This window comes from Arvicola amphibius, chromosome 4 (genome assembly GCF_903992535.2).
Source record: "Arvicola amphibius chromosome 4, mArvAmp1.2, whole genome shotgun sequence".
Taxonomy (NCBI): Eukaryota; Metazoa; Chordata; class Mammalia; order Rodentia; family Cricetidae; genus Arvicola; species Arvicola amphibius.
This window is the reverse complement of record NC_052050.1, coordinates 129,338,686-129,356,643: the sequence shown is the minus strand read 5'-3', so window position 1 is coordinate 129,356,643 and position 17,958 is coordinate 129,338,686.

Here is a 17,958-nt window from a genome sequence, read left to right as displayed (position 1 = left end):
ATATTCCACAGTTTCTTATCCATTTTTCCACTGAAGGGCATCTAGGTTGTTTCCAGGATCTGGCTATTACAAATAATGCTGCTATGAACATAGTTGAGCAAATGCTTTTGTAGTATGATTGAGCATCTCTTGGGTAAATTCCCAAGAGTGGAATTACTGGGTCCTGGGGTAGGTTGATCCCGAATTTCCTGAGAAAGCGCCACACTGCTTTCCAAAGTGGTTGCACAAGTGTGCATTCCCACCATCAATGGATGAGTGTACCCTTTACCCCACAACCTCTCCAGTAAAGGTTATCATTGGTGTTTTGGATTTTAGCCAATCTGACAGGTGTAAGATGGTATCTCAAAGTTGTTTCCCTGATAGCTAAGGAGGTTGAGCATGACCTTAAGTGTCTTTTGGCCATTTGAACTTCTTCTGTTGAGAATTCTCTGTTCAGTTCAGCGCCCCATTTTTTAATTGGGTTAATTAGCATTTTAAAGTCTAGTCTCTTGAGTTCCTTATATATTTTAGAGATCAGACCTTTGTCAGTTGCAGAGTTGGGACACTGTCACTAAGACACAAAGGCAGCCTACTGACTGGGAAAAGATCTTCACCGACACAATAGCTTTACATGCTAATCGGTCCTATGTTAAATACATGCTGCAATCTGTGTAGAATATAGATAGAAATGGACTATTAGTAAAGTAGATATGATGGAGTAGTCATATGGTTCTCACTGGAGCTCACAGATAACAGAAACCAATATAGAGGCTTCATCTTATACCTGTCCCTTTTCCTTTGGGTCATATAATTTCCCATCGATATCATTGCTCTAGATGATACTATATAATCAATGTGTAGGCATGTTAATCAAGAGGTGTCTGAAAATGGGTAATTTTTACCCTACCTCATCCCCCTTCAAGCCTGAAGACACAGAGACAAGAATAAATGAGGTATCTTATTGTCAGTATTGACAATACACTACTCTAGATCGTTAAAATTAAAAAGTACCTGGTAAGTTTTCAATCATTTATCCTAAATCTGAAGTCACCATAGATGGCAGAAACATCAGCCTTACAGACCACCCTTAAAAGGAAGAGTTATATCCCAAGTCCTCTTGAGCTCCCACCCCAATAAGAGCAACCGTCTGATGGGGACCAGACTGTCCCTTCAAAGAGGACTTCTCCAGAGCCACCTTGCAAAGCTGGGACAGAGCCATGTTGGTGCGGGATAAAGTCCTTATCTCCTGCTCAGTTCCTCCTGTTTAAACTGGAAGCCCATTCCAGGACCCTGAAGATGAGCAGGTTTGGTGGCCTTTTTCTTGGTGTTAGAAGAGGACCTTGGGTTTCTTACATGCCAGACCTGAAAGTGGAAGTTCACTTTATGGTTGTAATAATGAATAGAATTACTCAATGGAAGCAAGTGAATGTATTTAAAAAGTAATATATACTATGAAGAATATTTAGATCACATATTACCTTTTAACTTGCATTCATTGCCATTCCACTTTATTGATGATTAAGGCAGTATAATCAACAAAAATATTTTGGCAGAAACAAATATTACATATAATTTCACCAATTATCAACAACCTCTGTGAATATTTTGCTGCATTTTATTGCAGTGCATTTGTAAACTTTTCTATTTTTTCTTTTCCTTCCTTCCTTCCTTCATTTATTTATTCATTCATTCATTCCTCTTTCCTTTGTCCCTTCCTCCCCAACAGACTCACTTATTGAATACTTTGTCCTCAGCTGATGGCCCTATTTACAGAAATTATGATACATGTAGTAGGTGAGTTCTAGTTGGAAAAGGTGAGTCACAGGGGGAAGGTAAGTGAAAGTTATATCTGTCTTTGATTTCTTCTTCTCTTGCTGCTTTCTGTGTGGCAAGAGATGGTGCATCTCTACAACAGGCTCCACAGTGTTCTGCTAAAGCCCAAGGCAACAAGCTGTCAGGAATTGAGACCTTTGAATGTGTGAGCTAAAATAAGTGTTCCCTTTCTTGAATGTTTATGGCAGGTTTTTTTTTTTAACAGAAAAGGTACTAGATACTATATTATATCATTTATAAAACACTATATGATATTATGTACTATATTTTTCACAAAAAATTTACTATGTTTTACTTTATTACTATCATCCCTTTGATAAAAAAAAAAAAAGCATGTTTGCTTTTTTTAAGAGACAGAAAAGGAGATGATCCAGACTTGGAGAGGAAGTGAACTAGGAGGAGTAGAGTAATCAGAATATATTACATGAGGAAAAAAATCTATTTTCAACAAAATTTTTAGAAAGTGACCCTGGAATTCATACCCATCTATTTTGCTAGCATGCTTATAAATTAGTAAGATATGTCTATCTCTGTTGCAGTAGCTGGATCAACCCCACCCAAACTCAGCATGGGAATTCCATGAATAGCATTGAACTGCCAACCCTACCAATAAATCTCTTAAGAAGTTGCAGTTGTTGATATGGTTTTAACTCCTCTGCCTCAAAATGAATCCAACAGGAAAGCTGAACGCCACTGATTTAGCTACAGTAGATAAACAGAAACAGCGCTTTTCTCTCCTCTGTTTTCAGTACTGGAGATCCTAGTGGAAGAAGCACTTCTGAAGTACTCCACACCACTTCAGCCTCAGCCCAAGTACTCAGTAACCAGTGATGACAGAATCCATTAGCAAGCTCTCTGCTGCCCTCAACACTGTAAAAGCCCGACTCCTTCATGCGAAATGAAATAAAAGATTAAAGGAAGACCTTAGAACACATAGTTGGTATCTGTTTTACTGAGGACTTCAGCTTCTAGTCTGAGATAAATGAGGTGATTTTTCTCAATGAAGTCTGAATTAGTAAAAAGGAATCTCAGGTCAGTTGTCAGTGTGGCTCATACGAAGGTCGGCTGAATAGAGTTTCATCATTTCAGCTAGACGGAAGAGCTGGACAGAGAATCCCTTAGCCAAGATTATTAGGTTGTACCACTTTAACTACCATCTCTCTCATCTGTGTGCTTGCAACAGATGAAGTCCTTTGTGTGAAATCCTGTCTGCATATGGGTAGCACTTCCTACTGTGATACTCCAAATCAGTCCAATCTTTTACACTCCTTATAGCTGGGAACAACATTTCTAGGCAGTTTCACTAGTTTATTACCAACAAGCAAATCCTCCTGTGTGTGTGTGTGTGTGTGTGTTATATGGATATACATATACATAATATGCATACACATTATAGATACACATGAAAGATTGCCAGTCGGTTTCTGAGAAACTATGCCCTGCCTCATGGTTAAACTGTGGCATGAACATTTACAGTCATTGCCTTTGCTCGCTTAGCTTCGCAGAGTCATAGCATCCCCACTGCAGAGTTTTCCCAGGTGTAGCTCCCCTGCTGTCTATCAATTCAATCTCTACACATCTACAATTCATAGTATGAGAACAAGCTCTCTTTGCCATACTTCAAAGGTTCCCTTTTCACATAGAAAATGATATTCATATTCTGAGAGATACTTCACCAACAATTAAGCACATGAAAATATTTCACTCCTAGGAAAGTATAAATTATGAAATGTTAGCAGCAGGCATGGTGGAGCATAAGGTGTCACACTACCACTTGGGAGGCCGAAGTTGGAGACCCATGAACTACATAGAAAGATCCCACCTAGAAGTCATATAAAAAGAAAAGAAAAAGAAAGAGATGCCACCAAAATTACCCATCAAACTGACCAAAAATAAGTACAAGTATTGGCTATTGCTGAGTAGGTAAAAGTACTTGTCATGCAATTGTGAGGACCAGAGTTGACATCTCAGAACTCACATCAAAGTCTTATGGAACTGCAGTCCTAACATATGGCAGCTGAAGACGGAGAATCCCAAGAGCTAGCTGGCTAGCCTCACTAGCAGATACAGCAGGTCTCAGGTCCAGCAAGAGAGCCTGTCTCAACACATATAATGGAGTGTGATGGAGGAAGATATCTGAGGCCAGCGTTTGGCTTCAACATACATGTTCACATGTACAGATGCATTGTGCATAGATCTATGCACCCACACACCATGAACACACATCTACATGCACGCAGTCTACACACATACACATGCAAAAATAATAAACATCAAACTTGTAATATTTCAGGTGCAGATTTGAAACAATAGGAACTCTCAGTATTAATTATTCAGAATGGAAAACGGCAAAGCAACCATAGAAAATGGTTTGGACATGTTTTACAAAGCCAAATATGATCATACTATGCAATCCAGCCATTGTACTCCAAGGGAATTATTTGAAAAAAAACTCATTTGATTTGAAAAATGATTGAAAAAATTTGATTAGGAAAAAAAACTCAACTGATCTGAAAAAAATTTGTATAGCTTGAATGTAAATATCCACTGGCATTTCACTAAAACCCAACAGAATCACTAGAAAATGTGCAGCAACTAGTTTGTAATTCAGTAGACGAATGGATAAATAAACTGAAGTGTGTTACATGAGGGTATTATCCAGTGACAAACATGAGCTAGTAAGCCACATAAAGACAAAGGCAAAAATTGTTGGCTGAAAGAAGGCATTCCGTGAAAGCTGGCCTCAGACTCACAGGGCTCCAAGTGCCTCTGCTTCATGAGTGTGGAATTAAAGGTGGGCACCTCTGTGCCCTGCTAAAATTCACTTTGCTGTGTAACTGAGACCCAGGGGCTGGGATCAACAGCAGTTGACAGGATTCGACTGCTATAAACTGGAGTCCATGAAGCTTAGCTTTGTCAGACTCATCTTCTATAATTATAGAAATAAGGAAGCTTATAACAGGCTTCCAGATTTAAATGGAATGTCTCAGATATTTGCATGGGAGATAGTTAAATTATGGGAGGAGTTTAGGTTTCTCCTGTAGTCTCAGACTTTCTGTCTCCCTTCTAACTCTGGCCCCGCCAAAACCCAACACACTCTCATTATTAGAGCTCGTCTCTCACATACCCAGAAGTGGGACTTGGTGGGTGGTGACCGCTAATGGTCTTTCCTGTCAGTTTTTCAGCTGGTGTTTGTGGGTGTCAAAAATTCTGCTGATCGTTGGGAATAGGTGAGCAGGGGCATGTTCTCTTTTCCTCAGTAAGGTCATCCTTACAGGCTCTCTAAGGCCAACCTCACCCTTCCAATAAAAGGCACACACCAGGCAGAGCTGTGGCACAAGAGGTGTAATTTCACCCAGTTTTAAAATACAAGCAGGTGGATATCATTTGAAAAGATACAATGGTAGTCTGAATGAAAATGTGCCCCCCACCGCAAACTCAGAGGGAGTCTATGTTACTTGGAGGTGTAGCCTCGTTGGAGGAAGTATATCACTATGAAGGTAGGTTTTGAGGTTTCAGAAGCTCAAGCCATCCCTAGTAGCTTACTGGCTCTTCCTGCTGCCTGCAGATCCAGGAGAAAAATTCTCAGTTACTTCTCCATCACTGTGCCTGCCTGCATGCTACCATGCTTTCCTCAATAACAACAATGGACTAAACCTCTGAACGATAAGCCCGCCCCAGTTAATTTTTTTTTACAAGAGTTTGCATGGTCATGGTGTTTCTTCACAGCAATAAAACCCTGACTAGAACAGATACTGTGGGTAATAGAAATGGACACGGAAACAATGTGACGCTTGCAAAGGACAAAAAGGGATTAGATTTTGCTTCAGTGTAAGCATCAGGGATGTGAGGGACAACAGCTGAAGAGCTGAGTGAGAAATATCAGGGATGATTTGTCTGTCATGCTGAGACATCGAGAAATGACCGTGGAGGGCCAAGAAGAACGTTAAAAAGGAAGAAAAAGAGGAAGAAGGAGAAGAAGAAGAAAAAGAAGAAGAAGAAGAAGAAGGAGAAGGAGGAAATTAGCTTAGGATGATAGCAGTGTAGGCTGCTTTAGTCTTCACTCTGCTCTACCCCTCTTGTCTTCTTCGTCTTCCTTCCCTCCTCCTCCTCCTCCTCCTCCTCCTCCTCCCCCTCCCCTCCTCCTCCTCCTCCTCCTCCTCCTCTCTTTTTGAATGAGGATGCAGAAGAAACTATTTCTTTTGTGTTTAAAATTTTCTTTATTGAGCTTATGTGCGTTGGTATTTTGTCTGCAGGTATGTCTGTGTGAGGGTGTCCCCTGGTACGGAGCTTACAGACAGTTATGAGCTGCCACTTGGGTGCTGGGAATTGTACCCAGATCCTCTCTAAGAGCAGCCAGTGGTTTTAATTGCCGAGTCCTCTCTCCAGCCCCAGGAAACATTTCTTGCTTTTCTTTAAAAGCGGAATCCAAATCTCACCCTGCTGCCAGCCCTGGCAGGTAACCTGAGCTTGCTGCCCTCATCCCTCAGATCCCTGGCTGCTGGGATTACAGGCTGGAATTACTGCATCCAGCTTAGTGTTCAAATGACGACAAAGGCAAAAGTCAAACTGTGATAGAGATGGTAGCGTTAGAGACGTGGACACCTGTTGGAAGATGTCACAGCAGCCTGGCCTTGTGGGTCAAAGGCGAGGCTGTGCCTTGAAAGGATGTGCGGACAAGAGCTGTGGTGTTGGGTGGAGGGACCGTGAGGAACTCTGCTAATCCAGAGTGTATTTCCTGATCCTATGCTAACCACACACGTAGGACTGGTTATGTTCTGGAATTCACAGGTTGTAAAATATATTTAGCACTAAGGAATTCTAAATTATCCTGAAAAAATCTAAAAAGGGTTACATTTTATTTGGGTGTTTCTAAAATAGAAAACATGAAATATCACTTAATAAACCCTAGTTGACACAACTTCAATGATCACAAACTCATCTAAAAAAAGAAAATGAGGGTGCATTGAAAAATACAGTTTTTCTATCAAACGCACAAAATACTCCCCTTTTTCTCAAAATAAGAACTCCGAATCAAATCTCCCTCATTTAGCTTTTCTACTGACCATTAGCCATAACAACTTGTACCCAACCTTCTAAACAATCATCCATAAGCTCAGACAGCACCTGTCAACAGGTAAAGAACCTCAAATGTGCCATTTCTCATTCTTCCTTTTGCTCCATATAGGTCTGTCCATACATGATAAACAGTCTTGCCTGCTGGATCCTTTCTTTTGTGTAATTAAGAAAAATTATGTGAGGTTAAAAAAAAAACAGCACAAAATACACACTCATTTAATTGTGCCATCTGCAGTGGAGTCAGCCATGTAAGGCTCAGGTGGTAAAACATGAGCTGAGAGGGTGAACTAGCATCTCAATGGTGTCCCTACGTTCCATCCCCAGCCCACAGCCGAGACAGCTTCCCCTGGGGACCCAGGTAACAGTTTTGTGCAGAGACTACAAGCAAAATTGCAATTTTCCATTTTACAATTTTATGTGAATTTCTTATATTCATTTTCCCACTAAATAATAATGTTTATCAAGAACAGGAGCAGGGCTGGAAAGAAGGCTCAGTGGTTAAGAGAATCTACTGCTCTTCCAGAAGACCCAGTTTAAATTTTCAGCACCCTCATGGCAGCTCACACCTGTCTGTAACACCCTCACACAGTCACAGAGACATATGTATAGGTAAAACAGCAAAAAATTGTAAAATTACAGATTTATATATATATATATACATATATATGCATATATAGGTATGTTTATATAAATGGGCAGGAGCTGTACATCACTGCATAACTCAGTAAGCACATTATAAGATTTTATTGCCTAAAAAAAGATTTTATTGCCTAGTCTACCTCTTATGCATTTCTCAAACTCTTTATTTTTATTCAACCCAGTCTTCTTATTTACAGAATGAAAATAAGCAGAGTTTCTTCTTGCGGGATATAAAATAAGTACATTGAGATTCAAAAACATTAATATAAATCTAATAAAATCTTTTAAATTGAGGCTACAGAATCTCAATCATGTAATACAGTAGAATTGGTGGAAAGGTATTCTGTATCTTGAGAGGAAAAGTAAACCATGGGTTTTTAAGCATAGGATGATACCCTGACAGTCAATTCATCATATAGAACTAAAATAAATAGATGCATTATCAAAAAGTCCCCAAAGGAAATAATATAAAATATTATATATTTAATATATTATTAAATCTATTGGCATCTTAGGAATTAAACTAAACTGGACCAAGCAGGACAAGACAGAAGTAATAAAGGTTAGAGGGAAAATAAATGAAAGAATAGAAAAGCAAAAGGAAAAATCAATAAGAATATCTGGGCTTTTTGGAGACACTCCAGCCAATAAACCTTTAGAGAGTCCCAGTAGGAAAAAGAGAGAAAAGATACAAGTTACTAAAGCTTGGAGTTAAAGAAGAGAGATTGATAGTGACCGTGGCCTTCCTAACGAGCCTGCCACAAAGTACTGAACTAGGACAAAGTAGATGAACTTCTGAAACAGCCAGCTACTGAAACTTAATCAACAAAGCTTACATAGGCTAAATAGACACTTCGCTAGAAACTGCATTATTAAGTGGCAAAGTTCCACTAACCAGTTCCCAAAGCCAAAAGGCTTCATTTATACATTTAAAAATCATAAACCCATACCAATTCTTCATAGGATCTTTTGAAACAGAAAACAAAGGCTTTCCTCCTACCCCTCTCTGTATAACTATTATCATTCTGACAGTTCAACAGAGCCACCCCCATAAAATAAAACCACCCAGTGATGTCCCTTAAAGGCTAGAATACCTTCAACAAAAATATTGGTGAAATGAATCCAGTGATAAAGGTTAAATGTCATGACCAAGTGGGTTTTATTGTAATAATACAGTTTGTTTAAGATTCCAAATTAATCAGTGTAGTGCACAGTAATAGGATAAAGGGTAAAACATCATGATTGTCTTAAAAACTGTTTTTTTAAAAAGCATTCAACAAAATCCAACACCTTTCTACCATAAAACACTTGCAACCTACAAATAAGCTGAAGCCTTCTCCACGAGATAAAAAGCATCTATGAAAGACACAGCTACTGTCACACTTAATGGAGCAGGGTCTAAATGCACTTCCCTTGAGATCAAGAGCAAACAAAAGATGCTAACTGTAGCGGCTTTACTCAGTTCACACCGGACATCACTGCCAGGGCAATTATAAAAGGATTGTCACAAAGCATCCAGCTTGTACAGGAAGCTTTAAAACCATCTCTAGACACAGATATCATGGACACATGCTGTCATTTAAATATGAAGTGTTCCTAATGGGCTTTTGTACGCTTTGAAGGCTTCTTCCCTGGATAATGACACTATTTTAAGACGTTGTGGAACTCAGGAGGTGGGGCTTTTCTGGGGAAGGCAGGTTACCATGGAAAGGCTTTTAAGTGGCCTCTGGTTCTAGGTGCATCTGGTGTTTCCTGGTCTGCCATGATGTGAACAGTCTTTCCCACCTTTCTGTGCCAGCAAGAACTAGGCTGCCCTCCTTTCCATGAAGGACTGCCATGACAGAGGGAACCTCTCTGAAACTGTGAGACTAATAAACCTTTACTCCCATAAATTGTCCCTGACAAGCATCGTGGCACAAAAGTATCTAACACAGAAATGGGTGCCATTGGGGTAAGGTTGTTGCTGTGATTAAACTTGACCGTATGGTTCTCTTTGAAGCTGATTTTCAGGAAACTGAGAAGATGTTTCAGTTTGTGGCCTACAGAAGCCCTGGGGTATCCAGCACTCAAAAGGTGGAAGCCAGAAAGATCAGGAGTTCAGGGTCCTTCTTCAGCAAGTTCGAAGTCAGCCCAGACTATGTGAGATTTTTGTCTCTAAGAAGGAGAAGGAGGGTGGGAGTTGGGAGAGGAAAAGAGGGAGGGAAAGAAAGGCTAGCCGCCCTAGAATCTATGAGTGGAGCTTAATGGTTGATTCAGACGGGGAGTAAAGACAAGAGTACTAACGGAAGTGTGGACAGCACAGAGCATGCATTTTCAAATGGAAAGAAAGATTTTATTGGGAATTGGACAGGAAGCCTTTGATGTTAATTCTGTTTATATTTGTATACATTTTGTCCACGTCCTGAAATTCTCAGTGGGGGTGAAGTCACAGGTGGGTTAGTTAGGTTGGTAGAGGAGACTTCAAAGCAGCCAACCATTCACGTGGTGGCATGGTTACTGCTGTCCGCTTCTATCAGGGGACAGTGGAAGGGAGGACAAAGAGCAGAGAAGAAAGGCATACGTGATATAGAAGCAACTTCTCAAGAAAGAGTTGTGTTCACATTTCAAGACTGGTAAATAGGATATTGTCTTTACAAAGAGCTCTACGCTCTCCATTGACACAGTAGGAAAGGTGTCCCGGGGCATTTTTATTGGTGAGACTCTGTCCATCGTAGGTGCCAGCACATAAAATCAAAATTATTTTCTTAGAAAAGTCAGAACCCCCAGAGTGCCCGGATGGAGAAAACCAGAAGCTACTGAGCCAAGGGTTTTCCCAGTTAGCGTTTTTTCAAAGGCTCAGAAGCTTCGGCAGCCTTGGACATGATCTGGCAAACTTGATCTCATCCAGGTGGTACTGATTTTACAAGCACACATGGTGCAGGAGTTACTGAGTCACAAGATTAGTGGGCTTGTTTTACAGCACGCATGGGGAGAGCTGCCAGTGAAGGTAAAACCCACTTGAGAGCCTCGACTCAACTTCGTTTTTCAGTACCAAGACTGTCATTCAGATGTGAGGCAGTGGAATTATCTCGGCCTGAATGAAGATGACCTAAAGAGACACTTGGAGCCCTCCTTGTGTGATCACAGTACTGCAACGATGTACTCGAAGAAAGTGGCATTTCCCTAGAATCTAATGGTGGAAACAAGGAAAGCCAGAGACCCTAGGGCTAGCCAGAGCAGGAACTTATCTCCAGGTAAGAATCACAACTTGCAGGAGACTACTACTATCACCATGGTGTTGGCTTACCTTGACCAAGGTTGCTTAGCTACACAAACCCCTGACACTCTACTTAAGCCTTACCCTATGTCAACACCCTGTAGTCAGACTGGAGATGTAGCTCACTGGACCTCTTTGTTCCCAATATGGCTTCTTGAATGAATTCTCTTTTCATTTTTTATTAATTAATGTCCTTAACTGGCTTATTGAAAATGGATATTGCACATTGCAGCTGACAGGGTACAAACTCTGTCCCCATAACTCTGGTACCAGCATTAATGCCCCTAAATACAGTGATTTGCTTTTGCCCAAGTAATTTTCTTAATATTCAGATAGAGAGCCTCATGCTTTCACATACTCCACAAGCCTGTCTCCCTCCTTCTGCAGCAACTGACTCAGTGTTAAAACCTTCTGGAATATCTTACGTAGCTCCACTGACTGGGGTGTTGGGTACACGTTGGGCTGTAGAAATAGCATCATTTTGTTCTGCTTTATTTCCAAACATGTTGCACAATTAATATAAACCCAGAGACAAAAATTGGGGTTCAACCTGAAAATCAGAGAAGCAAAACAGCCAGCCACTGGCTTTTACCTATACTCCAGTCAGAAATGGCGACCTTGCCCTCAGGAAGCCTCAGAATGAGACTGTATGTGAGCGCTATCTTCTCCCTTCTTATATTCCTCTTTAGGGCTGAGATTAAAAATGTGCACCACTACTGCCCAGTTTAGAAACTGGCATAGATGGCAAATTAGTGTGGCTACTGGGATTAAAATAGTGTATTACCACTGCCTGGTCTGTAAGGCTTGTCAGTACGGCTGTTTTATTCTCTGATATTCAGATAAGCTTTATTTATTAAAATACAAATGAAATATCACTAGACAAACATCTTTCTAACTTGACTTCATCTCAACCATTCATTACTCAACAAGTTTTTAAATCCCAACATTTGATTAACCTTCAGCTGAATCTCCCTGAAGAGACTGGGGGATTGATTCTCTCATCCCGCCAAGACATGTAGACTAAATCCTCACCTTCCAGAAGAAAATCTTTCAGCCTCTTGTACTCAGCAGCTAATGGCAAGCACTGCTTCTAAGGCTGGTGTTCTCCAAGGACTAAGAAGAAACTTGGGATTTCCTTTGTAGCTAAAAAGCTGTCTCATTTCTGCTCATTTATCTCTCCCAGATCTGTCTAATGGCATTTGATGACTTAAGGTACTGGTAACTCATTACTTCATTGTTAAGTTTTCTGCTAAAAATACAAACAGGTGTGCCTCTTTCATAGGCTTCATAGTCTAGTATTAAAAGGTTTCAGGTGTATCCTTAAAAAAAATCCAGAGTTCCTAATTCCTTTTAATTGTCTTCTAAAATGATCCTCTTCAGTTGTCTTACAGATACCTGCAAGTTCCTAAAAAGTTCTGCAGCTCTGCCATTTTTTTTTTTTTTCCGAGACAGGGTTTCCCTGTAGTTTCCAGAGCCTGTCCTGGAACTAGCTCTTGTAGACCAGGCTGGCCTCGAACTCAGAGATCCGCCTGCCTCTGCCTCCCGAGTGCTGGGATTAAAGGCGTGCGCCACCACCGCCCAGTTTGCAGCTCTGCCTTTAATCCCAGCACTTGGGAGGCAGAGGCAGGTGGATCTCTGCGAGTTCAAGGCCAGCCTGGTCTACAGGAGCTAGTTCCAGGACAGGCTCTAAAACTACATTGAAACCCTGTCTCGAAGAACCAAAAAAAAAAAAAAAAAAAAAAAAAAAAAAAAAAAAAAAAAAAAAAAAAAAAAAAATTCTGCTGCTCTATCAAGAAATCTGATCTAGTAAAAACTAACAGTCTCCAGAGTCTACTTTAACTCCACCCATTTTTAAGCATATTTTACAGGTCACTCTTGCTGTCTGGGCCAAGACCAACTTACAAAGGGCCCTCCAGACAATGCCAACACCTGCACCAGCTCCTGGGATTTCACTATTGGTACCAATTCTCTGGGCTGAAAGACACCTAACAACTAAAATCTGGTCTTAAAAGGGCCTATCTGCTCTTATGTCTCACTTATTTACCCGAGCCTCACAAGTACAACCAGGGCACTTCTCTGACCCATTCTTTCTGGCAGTTAATAATTCTTCCCATGGCTAGCCCCATTCATAGGGCCAATAATAACTATATATATATTATTATTATTATATATATTATATATATTATTATATATATTATATATGTTATATATATAATATATTATATATATTATTATATATATATTATTATATATATATTATCCTAGCCACCTGCCTTCTCATCTCCCTCCAGAAACAACTGTCTGAGAGTCACCATGTGGTTGCTGGGAATTGAACTCAGGATCTCTGGAAGAGCAGCCAGTGCTCTTAACCTCTGAGCCATCTTTTCACATCCCCCCCACCCCGAACAAAATAAAAGAAACAGCTGCCTGAGGTCTCCAGGATGACAGTAAACTGGATGCCGCTCCAGCCACACCTCTTGCCGAGTGTGAGCTCACCAACTCCCAGCTCTCCCCTCTCCCATGTCACCCCATGTTCACAGGAAGTAGCCAGAGTAGAGCAAGTGCCTCCTTTATCCAAAAAGAGTCTGGGATGTTTGGTTAAAAGCATCACCTCAGCTCCCTAACACTCCTTTATACAAAGAGTCTGAAATGTTTAGTTGGGGCTTCACCCCAGCACCCTGGCATCCACCTTAAAATGTTGAGCAAAAAAAACTCCATTCCAAGCCCCCTCCCCTGGGAGTGGCCACAGTCCAGACTCCACCTCCAAAAAAGCCCGCCAAAAGGTGACCTTCCCCAGAGATGCTCAAGACCACTCCCACGGGCTATTTAAACTGCCCCCCAGAGAATGAACACATGGTCTCCCATTTTCCTTCTCCAGTGGCCATTCAGGTTCTCCTTTCCCTCCTCTCCATGTTTTCCCAGGGGGCCACCCAGGAATGCTGGCATCCATTAAACCTGGACATGTTTTAATTCATGCTGATTTGGATTATTGTGTCAGTGGAGAGGTTTGTTGGTCAAGGAAAAATACTTAAGAGAAAGAAAGAAATGTAAAAATGATGGAGGAGTGTCTATGTGTTACTTTCATTGGTTAATTAATAAAGAAACTGCTTGGCCCAATAGGACAGAAAATTAGGTAGGTGGAGTAAACAGAACAGAATGCTGGGTAGAAGGCAGATGCTTCAGGCAGTCGCCATATGCAGTCGCCATGCTTCTCTCTGAGATGGACGCAGGTTAAGATCTCTCCTGGTAAGCCACCCCTCGTAGTGCTATATAAATTACTAAATATGGGTTAAAGCAGGATATGAGAATCAACCAATAAGAAGCTACAGATAACGGGCCAGGGGCCAGGCAGTATTTAAATGAATACAGTTTCTGTGTAATTATTTCGGGTGTAAAGCTAGCCAGCGGCCAGGTGGCAGGACGCAGCCCCGCCGTTCCTTCTACATAAAAGCCCCAAGGCAAATGTAGATGAGGAGAAAAAGTATAATCTAAGTTATAAGAGTTAGTGGGGAAAGCATAAGACAGAGCGATCATTCCTAACTAATAATGTCTCCATGTCATGATTTGGGAGCTGGTTGGTGGCCCACAAGAGAAAGCCTGTTACACCTGTGAGGTTCATAAACAAAAAAAGACACTTGAGGTGCCTGAGAATTCCAAGGTTGATATTCTAGAAGATTCTAGGGTAGACCGACTTCCTCATGCACAACCCGTACTCTCTAAGTCCTTACACCAGGAAGGGCTTGCAGAGAAGGAAGCAGCTCCCAGTTGTCCTTTGTCATCCCCTGTTAAATTCTCTGTTTCCCACAACTGTCGGAGGACTAGTGAGCTGTTATGTAGAAATGCGGTTAGTGAGGAGAGGGCCCCAGGAGCCAGCTAACTCAGGCCCTTAAGACCCCAAGGATATTGAATATGAATTTAAATAAGAATCAAAGAGCCTAGAAGGATTTTTGTCCTGAAGTGCATAGTCTGACTTCGTGTTGCAAGCTTGGATTACTTTTTAAATTTTATATTAAAAAGAAGAAAAAAGTGATGGTCTTTTTGCATGCTAGGAGTCTCTTGGTCCAGAGAGAAAGAGATGATGGTGGCTTAATGGTAAATTGCACCAGGAAAGGGGGGATGTGGATTCGATGTTAATCTCTATCTTTGAAGAGGAATGCATGCTATATGGTATAGCTTTTCCTTAAGTCATAGCATGATTGTCCACTTGGCATCTTGAAGTAGATATAGCTTTAGCCCGGTAGTCATGGCAACCAAGTGAATAAAGTAACACAGTGATGGGTATGCCTACGAGGATGGCAATAGAGCTGTTAATACTCTGGAGCAAGCAGGCTCACAGTGCCCTCCTCTGGAATCGCAGGCCTTACTGCCCTTTGTCTCCCTCCACAGCTGCAGGATGACTTTGCAATAATGGCATATACATTAAGTGGAAGGTTAACTGAATATGGGATTCCAAGTTGTAGCTTCCATGAGGTACTCAACTACAATGGAGTGGGACTTTTTGATATTGCTTCTTTTGAGTTACTCCTGCTCCTGGCAATAATCCCTCACCTACATTCTGCAGGTAAAACTAGAATCAACTCATTATTTGCCTTGTTGGGAATTTGGTAAAGTCCTTATTTTATGTGCTTTCTTTCCATCTGGGATGAATACATGCTTCTTCACACCCCCTAGTAAAAGTCAATGCCACAAGTGGACACATGCAAACACATTGGAGTTGGAAGCAAAGGCCTTGATGACCAATTCAGTGGGGGAAGAGGTTTAGGATTTCTCACTGTAACGAGTCAAAATGACCTTTATAACTTTATAAGAATCAAAAAAATGTCAGACGGAATGGATCACTCAAATGTCTAGTTGGTGCAGCATGCCTATCCAAGGCTAAAATCCCCAGACCCCCACTGTGTCTGCAGGTCTTTCTGTCAGAACAAGGTGTTTCCTCTCAGCACACCTCTTGTTCCATGCAACAAGAGACCTGAGAACCAAAGGTTGGACAGCAAGCAAGAGAAAAGGTGACAGTCTTCTGGGATTGTCATTCTTTGCCAGAACAGAGTTCTGCTAACAATGTACAGGTTAACAAGAGAAAACCAAAGCAAATCTGCTACCCCTGCAGCACACAGCACGCCAGTGAAAAGCCTGTCTCTTAGGAAAGCTCTCTCACTCCACCCAGGGGCACAGGATGATCACAGAAATCCTTTTTTAACCACAAGAAACAGTGAGTCCCAGGGTGATGAGACAAAGGAGCAAGGAGCTTCAGACTAGAGAATAAAGCCTGCTGGATCCCACAGACAACCACTGGGCTTGCATCTGGACAGATGAGCAGCTGTCTCCAGCCAGGGAAGCTCTGCATCTCTCTGAAGGGGTGCGTTAGAAAGACCTTCTGTCTGTGCAGATCACCACCTGCCTCCCTGCTTGTCTGGCAGGCCCTTCTGAGCCCGCTTGCCCCATGCAGGCAGTGCATGATGGCATCCTTTCCTAAAAGGGCCCTCGAGCCAGACACAGATGCTTGCCTCATACATCCTTTCCTAAAAGGGCCCGTGAGCAGACACAGATGTTCTCCGTACCTTGTCAGGGGTCTCCACACAGCTTGATCCCCCACACTCAGAAGAGGAGCTGAGGAGAGGCTGAGTTATGGCTTTGTTCAGCCACCGAGGCTGGCAACCTGAGGGCTCCCTGCAGAAGGCAATGTAAATGGGACTGAGCGGGGAGCCAGTTTCCAACTGGTTTTCAACTTTCAACCGGCTGAAGCCTGGACCGAGGGCATCTCTCCACAGAGTCACTGTGCCCTCTGACGGGCACAAGCTCTGAAGAGTTCACTGTGCGCTTTCTCGGGAATCCCTGTCCCAGACATTCCTGTTATCAGTTTCCTGGTTTTCTTTTTCTCCAGCATCCGAACCAGCTGATTTGTTTAGAAACACTGTCCACACGTCTGTGTTTCCCCCTACCTCAGGCATTCTTTCTTTCATGTGAGATGAACAACTTCATTCTAGCTGGAGGTCCGTAGCTCTAGGTGGTCTTTTGTGGCATTGCCAAAAAAAAAAAAAAAAAAAAAAAAAAAAAAAAAAATCCAAATTTCTAGCCTTACAGAAAGTGGTACCTATGGGTTCCATGGTTGGTGTGTGACTAAGTCAGGCTGGGCAAGGAGGAGCAGAGGAACCATGGCTGTAGGAAACCTCTACAGAGGATCTGAGCCATGGGCTGTCAGAGTACCTGAATCTGAAACTACCTATGAATATGAATGTGAATGTGTGTGTGTAGGCATGTATTGCTGTGTGTGTATGTATGTATGTGTGCATGTTGTCTGTGTGTATGTGCATTGTTCGTGTGGCTGTTTGAATTTGTGTATATGTATTGTGTGGTGTGTGTGTGCATGTGTATATCTGTATATGTGTTGGGTGGTGTGTGGTGTGTGTGTGTGTGTGCATGTGTGTGTGCCTGTGCTTTGTGCGTACGTATGCATGTGTATATGCATAGGTGTATGTGTGCGTGTGTGTATTTGTATGTACCTGTATATGTTTCTGAATGTATGTGTTTGGTGTGCACCCATCGGATTTGTGCTATTATACAAAATACAGGGGACAGACAACTTAATAAGAAGAGAGCTTTATTAGCCCTCGGTTTGAGGTGGTCAGTGGCTAAGTGTCTGCTCGTGCTAACTCAATGGGGATAATGGAGGGTGGCATACCATGCCTGGAGTGAGTAGGCTAAGAGAAAACTCTCTAGCGGTGACGTGAGAAGAAACACTAGAGACTGGGATTCCACAGGCACTGTGTTCCCACCCACTATGCCTGGCTTCCCAGAAAACGCCAGAGCCACATCGTTCAGCCACATTGGAAGCCAAACCTGTAACGGTTGCCACTCTGAATGCACTTCTTTCTTCCGAAGTCCTGAGGCAGCCTGTTCCTGACAAGTACGACATAAGTTGAGCGGTACTTTGAATAATTAGGGGGTAGATTCTGCAGCTCGGATATGGAAGATGTCGAGATGAAGAGAAACGTGAAGGCAGGGGCAAGACTGGTACGGAGCCTCGGCAGAAACGAGACAGCACGTGACGACATAGACGGGTGGATGGAAGATCCTCTGCGGTACTGGGGGTGTCCATGGAGTGCACACTCACCCGGATGGGCGCTGGGTCTGTCTCCAGAGCTGGGGATTCGGGAAAGCACTACGTAAAGGAG